Source organism: Eucyclogobius newberryi, unplaced genomic scaffold, assembly GCF_026437365.1.
Source record: "Eucyclogobius newberryi isolate DKJ021-1_F unplaced genomic scaffold, fEucNew1.0.hap1 SCAF_5, whole genome shotgun sequence".
Lineage (NCBI taxonomy): Eukaryota > Metazoa > Chordata > Actinopteri > Gobiiformes > Gobiidae > Eucyclogobius > Eucyclogobius newberryi.
The window spans coordinates 27,454,449-27,467,656 of NW_027316167.1; the positions used below are offsets into that span (position 1 = coordinate 27,454,449).

Here is a 13,208-nt window from a genome sequence, read left to right on the forward strand (position 1 = left end):
TTTTACTTGTTTAATTTCCCTCCCTATCACGTAAACAGCGCAGCGCTGTTACGCACTCAGCTCTTAAAGTTCTTTGCTGGATACCTCCACCTTCGGCATTTGACACCTGTAATGCATGGTCTGGGCCAGACTGGACCGTGCAGACTTGCATGTGCTCAGCTTGGAAAGGTGAAGAAATGTCTATTTGGGACACATTCATCCAAAATCCTTGTCCGTGCCGTGTAAAAAAGCCTGTGTAAAACTGGCACAGACCGACACAACACACGTATGATCAGACTTTTGGTTCCGGCAGTCAGCTCCGGAGCTGACCACAGTGGGCTTCGTCCTCGTGCCCTCCGGACCTTGCAGCATCAGGTGTCTAGCTGTGTGTATTGGTACGGTGCCGAGCACAGAACGCACTGAAGTCTGCGCAGCACATCCCTGCCTGTAAACTCTGGGTGTCAACCATCACAGAGGGCTCAGAAGCCTGGCATAGGGAGTAATACGGGTCATCGCAGCAGTCTGAGGGTGTGTGCTTCGGGATCATCTGCTCCCTGTGTGCGGGGACTATGGCGCCTCCAAGTTCTGCACCTGGTTTAGTTGTGATTTTAGTCTTGTCAGGGCACCCCGGTGATCTTTGTGCAAAACAAATAAAAGGGGACTTAAAGAAACAATGTTCCAGGGCTGCGCTTCAATATTTTCCTCTCTTTTTATTTTATTTTTGGGAACAAATTGAAAAACGGAAAATCAAACTATTTTATTGCTCACTTCTTTCATTGCCATGAGGCATGACTGCAAAGATCACCCACACAGGTGGTGCTTTTGAATGCCACGGTCATTGGTTCAAACACTATCCCCACATATGGACTGCCACCATCACACTCCAGCGGCCAAATCCAGCCTCTTCATGAGACCTTGAACCGCCCGCTGGAAAAGGCTCCTGTTAATGCCAAGTCCAGGGGCAAAATCTGGCCCATTGAGTTTTTTAGGGCAGCCCGATTTCTCTGTGCATGTAAATGATGCAAGTGTGACAAGACCAGAGCTGGAGTCACTCAAAGTGATAGTATACACAGCGTTATCAACAGGGCTCTTGCTAGTCCCTGCTGCAGGCGAGTTTGCAGTTGTTTGGCTAGTATTCCACAACAGGCTTCAAAAAAGCTAAAGAATGACGATCCGTGTAAGTTGGGGGAGTTTTGTTGGGGGGTTTGTTGTTGGGGGTTTGTTATAACTCTTTTCAATGTTGATATGTATTGGAGCTCTCCTAAAGAACAGCTACTACCTATAAAACCCCCATGTGTCTTTGCTGCTCCTCAGTTCTGTACCAAACATGAATAATGGAGACTCCGCCCAGATACGCAGAAAAGTGAATTATTCACTTGCATTGGTGCAAAGTGTGGCATGGCTGGCAAATACAGAGAAATTCCACTTTCCCTGCTGATTCATGGACAAGAAACAATGCATTTTTAAACAACCAAGATATTTCTTTCTTCAAAAGTATATGTTGTCACATTATTAATGCATTTGACATTTAAAATAAAAATAAAAAAGCAAATACAATCAAGTTGGTCGTTAGTACCTATTCTAAATGTTCCATTTAGAATACCGTGAGCTGAGCATTTCATTTGCTTGTGAGGGAGATATTATGAACAAAAATAAAAGTCACAGCTTACAATAGAAGACCTAATGGCTCAGCTCAAGGGAAACGTTAACTAGGTCACAAGTTGCCATTAAAAGCCACGTTCTTAAATAAGTTTAGCCTAATTAGCTCACAGAGCAACCTCCTATAAAAGTAAATCTGAAGCATATAATGTTGCATTTGTTCTCTAAACACAGGCATCCAAAATGGTAATCAATGAAGATTAGGGTTTTGCGTTACATATTTAAATGCAAATTGTACAACACATCAAGTAGAAATGCATCAATATTGGTATGGGCTCTCAACTTTGAAACAGCAACATCTGGGTATTAGTTCCAGGATATCAGTTCAGCCAATATGTGTTTGAATGAAAAGAAATGCTACTTTCTGTTTCTGTACTATATCAGTTGACATCAGGTATTGGCATTCCAGCCATGTATGGTGGCTAGCACTCCTGGCCTTTCTGTGCTGAGTTTGAAAAGACTTTGTCCATCCAAGAGTTGACCATCCAGAAGATAACTCATAAGACAGTCATTGTTGCATTATGAGGGAAAACTAGAATTACTCACACAAGAATAGAAATGACATTATGCAATGTACATGACCAACATTTTCACATCCTGTCAAGCTACAGCTCATTGAGACTAGAGATCTAAATATGGTCAATCCAGCATCTAGCCACACACATCCTCACTAGACACAGTGAGGAATGAAGTGTATGTAGGGAGGAGTACCCGATCTAAAATGGTTTGGACATGCTTATGGTCCTTAGAGACACGAGAAGGGGCTATGTAGAAACATGACACCAGGGCCTTTATTTCCTTCATTGCTCACCCCAAAGTCTACTGTGTGATAAGCAAGAAAACACAGGCTTTTTCTGGTTGACAACTAAATTGAAATTTACAAGGATTTGCCCCATTTTGAAATATTATGGACAACGTCAATGGAAAATGTCATTTTGATTACTTCACTGCCTGAGTCATAATTCAAGTCAATTATTTTCACATATTATTATATTCATTTAATGGGATTAATCAGATTTGTTGTTTCATCTGTACTTAGTTCACAGCATCGTTGTAAGTGTTGGCGATATAGTGAATGTATATTGTTTGAGTAGCCCAACAACAACAACGTCAGGTGACAGACAGTAAATCAATCCAACAGAAATATTGGTACATGTTAAAACATCTTCGTCTTTAAATGTAGTTGAGGTTTAATTGTTCATAAAAATGTGAAACATCTATAAAAATAGTCACAAGAGCAGATATCTCACCATATACTTTTTTTTTTTTTTTTTTTAACTATTAATGATTTACATGCTATTTAAATTTTGCATGTCTTCAAAACAGCAGTCACAATATCATCTAAATTTCAAAACATTTCCTTCCTCTATACCCAGACATAATAACGTACGGCAGTGGTTTACTAGGTCAAACTTGATCATATACACGGAGCAATGACTGTGATGTCCCTCACTTCTTTTTCTTTTTATCTTTTGCTAATGTATTAATTCAATTTCTTGTAGTACCATAGAATCAAGGGACACCTTCATTTCAATTTGTTACAGACAATTATTCCCTTGCACATTCATTCAGTCTGAGGTTGACCAACTGCACTCGCCCATAGAGGGAGGGCAGGGGTACCTAAGGATAACATGTGAACAACACGCATGGGTGTCAGTGGGCTACGAGTAGTTTAACTGAAGAATGTCTTTACAGCACAATGGTCTGTGTAAGTCTGGATAGCTTTTCAAAATTAGTAAACCATTTGAAAAATCAGTCTGAATGAAAATCAATTTATCTTCATAACAGACTCAGACCTATAGAATGTACATCATTTTTAATGGTAAAATAGCCATAATTGCTTTTCAAGTGACTTTAAACTGCCAAATCATTCTCACTCATTACAGGCACAGCATAAATCATCACCATAAATAGAGAAAATATTGTTACCTAGATCCTCTTTTATACGCCTACGCAACTTAAAGCATTGTCATTTTTGTCTCTACTACTGACCCAATCCAGAAAAAAACAACAACTCCAAACTTGGGCAAACAATGTAGCCACTAGTAGTCACCTATATCAGTAACAATTAATAAGAAATCAATTGATTGCTGACACCCATAAATCACTGCACAAGCAACATTCATGCCAGGCCAGTGGTTAAAATTGACAGGAACATCTGCTGAAAGTTTCATTTGCAATTTTTCAGCCAAAATAAGTGGACCATAGCAAAGTATTTTTGCATATTCCCATACATGCATAACAATGTGAACATGCCTCTTACACGATTTACCTAGTCTAAAAAGTGGTGGTTTGATGCTAACCCTAATGACTTGAATGTGGTCAGCAGTGTCTTGACCAAGGCTTTAAATATACAGATGAGATGGCCAGTAAGCAGACAGAAGATCCATAGATTTCTGCTGAGCACATAAAAGAAGCTTAACATGAGGGGAAAGCCCAGGGATCCAGGTTATCCTTCCTCATAACTCATGGTAACAACACGAGATGTGACAGAGAGCCAGACTTGCAGACTTGTTCTGTCACCTTTAGTCCATTTAGTCAAGTAATAACTGACCGATTGCTAGACAACTCCAGCCCAGCAATCAAGTGATGAGGGACAAACACAGAAAAGTAGAAGAAAAGGTACAAAAAGGGATGTCACGATTTTATTTCAACGTAACGACTATTGTGAAAGTAAACATTGTGATTTAACGATTATTCAGAATTATTAACATCATAACCAAAATAACAATGGAATCCAAAATTGTCTTTTCGCGCTTTCTTAACGCACATCAATATGTGACCTGCTTTATGAGGAAATGGTGAGCAGAAAGGACTAAAATCATCACATTTCCCAACTAAAAAAGATCTAATTTAGTTTTAAAGCATTTTCACTTTTCAATAAATTTTCTTCAAAAAAGTCACGATTAAAATGTTTCAGTCTCTAGGATTATATTGTGATACAATAGTTATCTATATTATTGGTTAACCTAATAATCTTCACATCCCTATAATCAACAGGACAATTTTAATCGAAAATGAAGGTACTTTGAAATAAATAAACAATTATCTATGAGAACAACATGGGCTTATTTGATGTGTGAGTATTTCTACTTGGAAATAGAATATTGTTGACATGCATTTTTAATAAAGCTGTTATCTAATATATTGATTGCAACTTGATATAACATTTACATCAACATTGAACCAACTTCCTGTGAATGGTATACATACAGTAACATGCTACACACACGGCACAAACTTGGTGTCAGTCATGTTAAGGCTTGCAAAGGTATGTAGCCACATTTCAACATCTCATGTTCTTAAACCACAGAGAAAACCTTGAACACAAACCCAGCTCACATACAACATGGACATATTTCACATTTACTGACACCAAACAAGCTTCTCTTTCAGTCAGACCAACCATTGACCTGTAAAGTGAGTACTATTTTGTCTCCTGCTGCAGAGATATACCTCAGCTATATATACCTCAGATAGAAGAAGTTAGTTAGTTAGTTAGTATTGAAGGTTAACAGAGATGACTCTGGTGGAGCTCGTTGCAGCAGTGTGGTAGTCTCATCAGGACCAGTGCATCAGCATCACTGAGGGGATGTGCTCTTTGTGCTCTTGCCTGAGGCAGAGGCCGATCCTCGGTGCGGAGGTGGATCAGTGATGAGGTGCATTAATGGACAGGCCAATTTGAGACATTTGGTGGCAGCTTCATCACATCTTGACTGTCAACATCCATGACAGAGACCAGCTATGCGAGAGTCAAAGCAGCTGTAATTACCTTGTCCAAAAAATGCAATGACTTTTTGTCAAAACAGCACGGGGAAAAATGACATATGCATCTGTCAAACCACGTCTGTCATTCATAAACAAGGCAGATATTGAAACAATGAGAGCCGTACAAAGGGGATGGTCGGTCCAACCTGAGTAGAGGAGCAACATGGAGGTTTTAGCCACAGCCCCCAAAACGTCTGGCAGGGAAAGAAACATTTTAGAGAAAACTGAAGGGGGTCATCATTACGGCTTAAACATTTCACATGTTTTGACAGTGTATCTAATAATTATAAAACGGATTATTGGCCCAAAGAATCTCATTAAAAATTGTCCGATATTGGATCTAGTATCGTTATACTAGTGGCTAACGCTAGTAGCTTGCATGAAACTTTAGACTGACATAGAACCCATGAAAAGAGAAACTTCGGGCTAGTCCGTGGCACAAAATCTTCCCAGAATCACTGCACAAAAGACAATGTTTTCAGAGTAGCAGCTCGCTAACGCGCCTCAGTGCCAGCGGCAGCAGCAGCAGCAGCGGCAGCAGCAGCGGCTCAATGACTGCGGTGGTACGGGACACTCACCCAGAGATAAAGCTGCTGTCCGGGCAAGCCTCCGCTTCAGCGACAATGGCCCATCAGAAGCTCTGCCCTGGATGGATGACATCAAGGTTCAGCAGTGTTAAGATAAGTCACTTCCAGGCGCTGGTTTGCGGTTGCGTGCGTGGTCTGCATAGGTGTATGTTTGTTTGCGTGTGTGGAGAAGCTCTCTGCGGCCTTCTACTGGAGGAAATGGTCTCCGCTCAATGGACACAGCACGCATGCGCGAGGAGCCCGTGCTCTTCCAGGCTCGTGCGGGGCTCGTGGTGTGTGAGCGCAGCCCTGTGGCCAACAGGTGACGCTCAACCCATGGACGACTTGTTACCTCTGCTCCGCCTGCAGCAGCGAGCATCCTCTGCTGGGAGGACAGAGGGAGGCCATATGTCAGGCCCAATGAGGCTCTGTGTTCATATTTAAGCCTTTTTAAAATGTCTTTATTGGCTCTATTGAAGAACACTGGAGACTAAAACCACTGTGTGTCCGAAAACCAAGGCTTCATTTTTGTGATTTTTAAAAGTCTGTATTGTATCTTACCTCTTTTCTAGTGGAGGGTCCATCACCTGCGTGTCTCCATCCTCGACCTGTTATTGTATTGTCTGGAATGTTCTATCTATGTCCATGAAGTAGCAGGTGACGGCACCAAGTCAGATCTGAGGAGAGGCGACCCCGCTCACTGTATCATGGATCAATGGTAAGAGCATGTTTTTTTTAGTTTTACCCATTATTATTATTACTTTATGACAATGTTTTAGTTATTTTGAATTGTTGCTCACTTTTCCTGTTACTAGCATATAGTGTAATAACATAGTGCATAGATTCCACTAGGCTATTACATAGATTTTTTTTGTTGCTGCCCTGAGGTTAGGGTTTTAGGCCTTTGTAGCAAAATGCAAATATAGTAATCAAATACAAATAAGTTCTAATATAAGCATAAGGTAGATTTTTCACAAGCATTGCGTCATTTTGGGTGTGACTGTACAATGAACCACACACACTGCTAGCCTTGCACATGTTTCAGCCATTGGTAGTATTCATGTGCAATATTGTAACATAATGTGTATTGTAACATACAGCCACATATTGTACAGTTTGATAGCCTTTTTACTCTGTTTGTACAGTTTTGTATTTTTTATTTGTTATACTGCTTGTATCTTAAGTCTATTCAAAGTCTATTCTTATATTTGAGTTAAATGACAAAATTTAAGTCTATTATCAAATATATATTTGCATGTTTCTGTTCTCCTGCTGTGATCGATCTGTGTGTTGCAACAGTAAAATGCCCCCATTGTAGGGCAAATAAAGGTCATATGTATCTAATTTGCATACATAATATACATCTAGAGACTTATACATATTCAGACATACTTACATAGAGACACTTACATTACATGCATGTGATCAGGCATATTTCTACTATTTTAAATTAAATCACTTTATCCTTGTAAAGTGCATATTAATCTTGTTGATTTTTTTCATATTACAGAAGATTATCAGGGTATAATTTATCTTTAATAAAATTAAGTTTTTCTATATCCAATATATTTAAGAGCTTATGTCCATTAATCTGAACCATGTGTTCTGGTTACTTTCCATGACTTTATTATCTGTTTAATGGTAGTTATTCTTAATAAATTGAATTACTGTGTATACATTTAGACTTTCCTGATAAAACAAAGCAAATTTTCTGTTTGCAGGTAATTTTGTTTTCCCTCTTCCCAAAATGGTGCAACCACTAGACAAAAAAATGATTGACCACTAAGGTTAAAGTGCATACAGTGACAGTTTCTCATGTTTTTCTAATTATTACTTTGTTTGGTTGGATTGTCCCTGTGGTAAATATGAATTATTTACTTTACATAAGTTAAGTGTCAGTTTTCTGGGACAAAAAAGAAAAAGAAGGAAGTAACGCTGAGTTAAAAAAACGGCCTCTGCCATAAGCGACTTTCCATTAAAAAATGCAAGAATAATTTACGCACAAATGACACAATTTACTGACAGTTGTTATGGTGTATGTTTTCCCCCCAATCCATTAATGTTTAAAACTTTCTATCTCTAACATTGTATTTTCCTGCATTATTTGAAACATCACATTTCAAAATAAATAAAAATCTTAGCATCTTAAATTTGGAAGTGATAATTTCAGATGTTGTATTTTGGGCATTATGTGCGATTGTTGCCGGTGCTTTATTCTTCTAATATTTTTCTACCCTGTTTGGTTGGTGGTCAGGGTCATTTCTTATTTTCGTAGGAAATACAATACCATTGTCAATTTGTGCAATTGTGTAATTTATTAGTTGTTTATTTAGTTGAGACAGTTCATGTTAATGAACACACACTCATGCCAAATTCGAGGATCAACTATTCTATCAAAAGACATTTAGCTGTTTTTACAAATTAACTCTTCGTATTGTTTTCATATTTTCAGTGCATTTAAAATATGTTCTTTTTTGAAGATTTATCTAATGGCCGTGGCTGGAGAGCCGCGGCGCGGTCAAATTGCCGCGCAGTTTCAGGGACCGCGGCATTTCCCTTATAGCCCGTTATAGCCTCATGGCTAACCCTAACCCTAACCTTAACCTTAACCCTAACCCTAACCTTAACCCTAACCCTAACCCTAACCTTAACCTTAACCCTAACCCTAACCCTAACCCTAACCCTAACCTTAACCTTAACCCTAACCCTAACCCTAACCCTAACCCTAACCCTAACTCTAACCCCTAACCCTAACCCTAACCCTAACCCTAACCCTAACCTTAACCCTAACCCTAACCCTAACCCTAACCCTAACCCTAACCTTAACCTTAACCCTAACCCTAACCCTAACCCTAACCCTAACCCTAACCTTAACCCTAACCCTAACCTTAACCTTAACCCTAACCCTAACCCTAACCCTAACCCTAACCCTAACCTTAACCTTAACCTTAACCTTAACCTTAACCCTAACCCTAACCCTAACCCTAACCTTAACCTTAACCCTAACCCTAACCCTAACCCTAACCCTAACCCTAACCTTAACCTTAACCTTAACCTTAACCTTAACCCTAACCCTAACCCTAACCCTAACCCTAACCTTAACCTTAACCCTAACCCTAACCCTAACCCTAACCTTAACCTTAACCTTAACCCTAACCCTAACCCTAACCCTAACCCTAACCCTAACCTTAACCTTAACCCTAACCCTAACCCTAACCCTAACCCTAACCCTAACCCTAACCCTAACCTTAACCTTAACCTTAACCTTAACCTTAACCCTAACCTTAACCCTAAACTTAACCCTAACCCTAACCCTAACCCTAACCTTAACCTTAACCTTAACCCTAACCTTAACCCTAAACTTAACCCTAACCTTAACCCGGCCTAAAACGGCGCTAAAACGCGGGCAAATAGCGGCGCAGTTTCAGGAGCCGCGGCGCGCGGCCGGCACAAAAATAACATGGCTTTTTCGGTCGCGCGCCGCGGCACTGCAGACACTCCTTTATCTAATAGTGGTAGACAGCAGTGGCTGTAACCATTTTTAGATCTACAAATTGAGGGAAAACTAATTGGAAAATCGGAGCACTGTAAAAATAAAAATTCTGTTATTTATAGAGAAAACTGAACTAGTTTCAACAAAAAACATCATGTTAGGTTGATGTTTTGGGGCTCCACCATCAGTTAAACATTTAGTTTATAACAAGGCCGGTCATTTGGGGGCAGTTTTTACACATTTTCTGGAATTCAATACAAGGTACGTGCTCCTGGAAGTGGCCAAAGATGGCAGAATGCTGACTCTATTGTCCCAGTTCACAGCTCCACAACCCATTCCCAAATGGGCCATTCTCCCGTATTCTGCACTAGTCACAACACTACACCACTGAAAAACATTGAGACTGATCAAGTGGAAGGCTGTAGTGCAAGTGAGAAGGGCCCATTTATAGAAGGAAGCAGGAAGTGTGGCTGCAGTGCAGCAACTGGCCACAATGTCAGAGGTCAGAGAAAGTCCCACCATGGTCAGCATTTTGTAAACATATTCACACTATCCCTGAGCCCTTATCAAAACACACTAACAGACAGGAAACCCTTTCCCTTTAAAAACATGAGCGGTGGCACGCAACTGAAGAACGTTAAGACCTCAATACAATGGCAGTTCTTTATATATTCATACACATTGTTGGCTTGACTTGATATATTCATATCAACAAGTCTGTTATGTGGTTGGAGACAGTATCACCTGTCAAGTGAGCTTAATTTCAAGTTTGATTGATGGACATACATAGTGCAGTGACTCAGTTGAATATATAGGTCAGTGAATGACATGTGTATGATATGTGTGATGATGATGGTAGGATGTCTCCTTAAACAGGTATGCATATTACAATATAGAACCAAAAATCGAATTTATTTGAACAACTAAAATTAAAAATAAAAGTATCAAGAGCCAAATTTTAAAGTCATTCCACAAGAGGGCAACATTTGCCTGTTTCTGCATCTGTATTGTCTCAGCAGTTAACACAAAAGGCCTTTTTCTATCACAACATTGTGTCTGATGGCAGAGCATCAAGCACAAAATCTTCGCCGTAAATAAAACTTAAACCTTACTATTTCTTAAGGCCCATAGATTTGATCAAACAGGGCAGCGCAGCATGAAATGGGGACGAGAAAGTAAGTGACATCCAGCAATTTGTCCGAGTAGGAATCGGACTTCCACAAAGACACGCAGAACCTTGCATAGGTGCTGTCTACTTGGCACAAAACTTAACATAACATTGATTATATATATAAATATAACATATATGATATATATTAACAAAAGGTAAAGTGGCAGAAATGCATCCCAAAGAGCCTGACAGTAAGCAAAAGAACACTATTGTGTGCCTTGCTTTACAATACAACCTTAAAACCAAGCTGAGCCCTCTGTAAATTTGAGACTCACTGGTATTATACTTGAAGTGTACTGATAAAAAGATCTAAGGCCGTAAACCTGTTTGTTACATGAGCTTTAGAAGACTTCTTTGAACATGAAAAATTACACCACTTGTGAAGACGTTGGTTAATATGAGAACTATAGACCAACTTGACCTGCTTTGTGACTGATCTACCTTTTTGCAGATTTGTAAGTGGAATTGTAAATTCCATTTGTAATTTTTTCAGTGATGATTTACCGCACTGATGTTTGACTGACAGACTTTTCTGAAATATTTCTTTCAAGGTTGTAGAATAGTTCCTTCCTGAATAATTAAATCCCCTTTTTGTGTGTTTTATTATTTTAACCTGTTCAAACGAATCAGCAAAAACGGTTCCACTCTCCCATATTAAACATTTTCTTGGGTCTGTGTTAACATGTAGTCCACCCATAGAGTCATTAAATGTTGTGCCATTAAATAAATATGAACCTATGTTCACTTTAAATGAAGTCTCCCAACCAACAGTAAACGAAATAATAAGCTCACTTAAAAACTCAAAATGGACAATAATCAATAATGTTAAAGACACGCAAAGGGACACTTACAGGTCCCTTCACTAAAATGATACATGTATCCTTTAGACAAAATTTTTGCCCTAAGATGTGGAAGCCAGCCATCATCACACCTATCTTTAGGTCAGAAAATGCGACCGAGGTCACAAACTATCAGCATTCCGCCGGTGGTGTCAAAAATGGGTGATAGGTTTGTAGCAGACCAGCTAGTGGCCCAACTCAACAACTCGCCATATGGACTACACCCCATGCAGTTTGGCTTCAGAGCCAACATTCTGCTGACACTGCAACCTGTTTCTTCTTAGAATATGTTAAATCTAAACTGGACAAAGAGGGTGCAGTTGGTGCTGTTTTTCTGGTCTTAAAAAGGCCTTCGACACAATCAGTCATAATGTTCTAATCTGAAAATTGTCACTATACAACTTTTCACACATTTCTGTAAACTGGATGAAATAGTGTTTAGAAACAAAGAACACAAGCAGTCAGAGTGAAAAATATGCTGTCATCCCATCTGGCATATAATGTTGGTGTGCCCCAGGGCTCAATCCTGGGGCCTCTGTTATTCAGCTTGTACATCAATGACTTCCCGTCTGTGGTTTCTGGATGTGATATGCCAATGTTCACAGACAACACTGTTGTCTACATTCATGGGAAAAACAAGGAAGAAGCAGCAAAAAACTCTCTTAAATTATGGTACACATTTCTAAATGGCTTTTTAATTCCTGCCTGCATTTAAATGTTATAAAAGATATATGTTCTTCAAAAATGAACCTGAAAATCACTAAATCCTGATGTATTCTGTTTTCAAATGGACTCGCAAACTTTTATAATACTAATTATACTGTGTATAATCTAAATGTATGTTTTATATATTTACATCTTGCCTGGAACTACATGACTGATTGTGTTTGTCAAACCTGAACGTCATGTCTTGTTTGTATCTGACTCCTGCTCCACAACAAATTTGCAAAACTTGCAAAAATAAATTAACCCATCAATAAGACTTGAAATAAAAATAAACTAAACTTGCAGTGGAATCTGTCAAATGAGTCTAGAAAGTGATATTTTTTGCACAAGGTATGTGATTGATTGATTTGAAATATAATTTAATTTTTAATTTATATTATATATATTATTTAATATATTGTTTTAAAGAAGACCCATAATGATTTAAAGACATTATTTTTTTTAGGATTTTCTGACCCGAAGGCTTTCTCTGAAAGGGGAAAGAGGGGGCACAGACAAATGCCCTCATCCAGTGCACTACAACATAGATATATATTTTATATTTTGTTCATTGCAAACCGAAATAGTGATATAAAACAGTTTAATAATAGTAAGTGTTCAAAACTGTAGTGGTTCCTGCCTCTTCAGGGCTTTTATACGTAACAGTAGATTTTAGTTTTAAAAAATGTATTGTTGAAAAAATGACTATAAGTGCTGATGATTTTACATGATATGCCCTTTTTAAAGTCCATTCATGTTTTGATACAAAAAATTAAACAATTACATGTTTTAACATATTTTTTGAAAGCTCAGATGTTTTAAACATTTTAATATTTGCACTTGCAGCAAAATAACAGCAGTAAATCAATGAAAACACTGTTTTCAATGGCATTTTAAGTCGAGTTACACACATTCTTGGAGGTCCATTGACAATGTATAGAATGTCATTATCACCCCTGTATGTAGAAAGACACGTTAGCAGAGTCACAGAGTTGAACTCAGAAACCTGACCGCTAAGACAACGACAT

The 13,208-nt window shown here is 38.7% G+C and overlaps 1 protein-coding gene across 1 annotated transcript in view; it reads right to left on the reverse strand.

Moving 5' to 3' along the window:
- The window catches only part of LOC140380831 (tyrosine-protein kinase CSK), a 32,573-nt gene extending 26,352 nt beyond the window's left edge, over positions 1 to 6,221 (reverse strand). Inside the window, exon 1 of the mRNA XM_072464753.1 lies at positions 5,985 to 6,221. The gene's annotated coding sequence lies outside the window, so the exon portion shown is untranslated. The remainder of the gene's footprint in view (positions 1 to 5,984) is intronic.
- Positions 6,222 to 13,208: the final 6,987 nt, after the last annotated feature.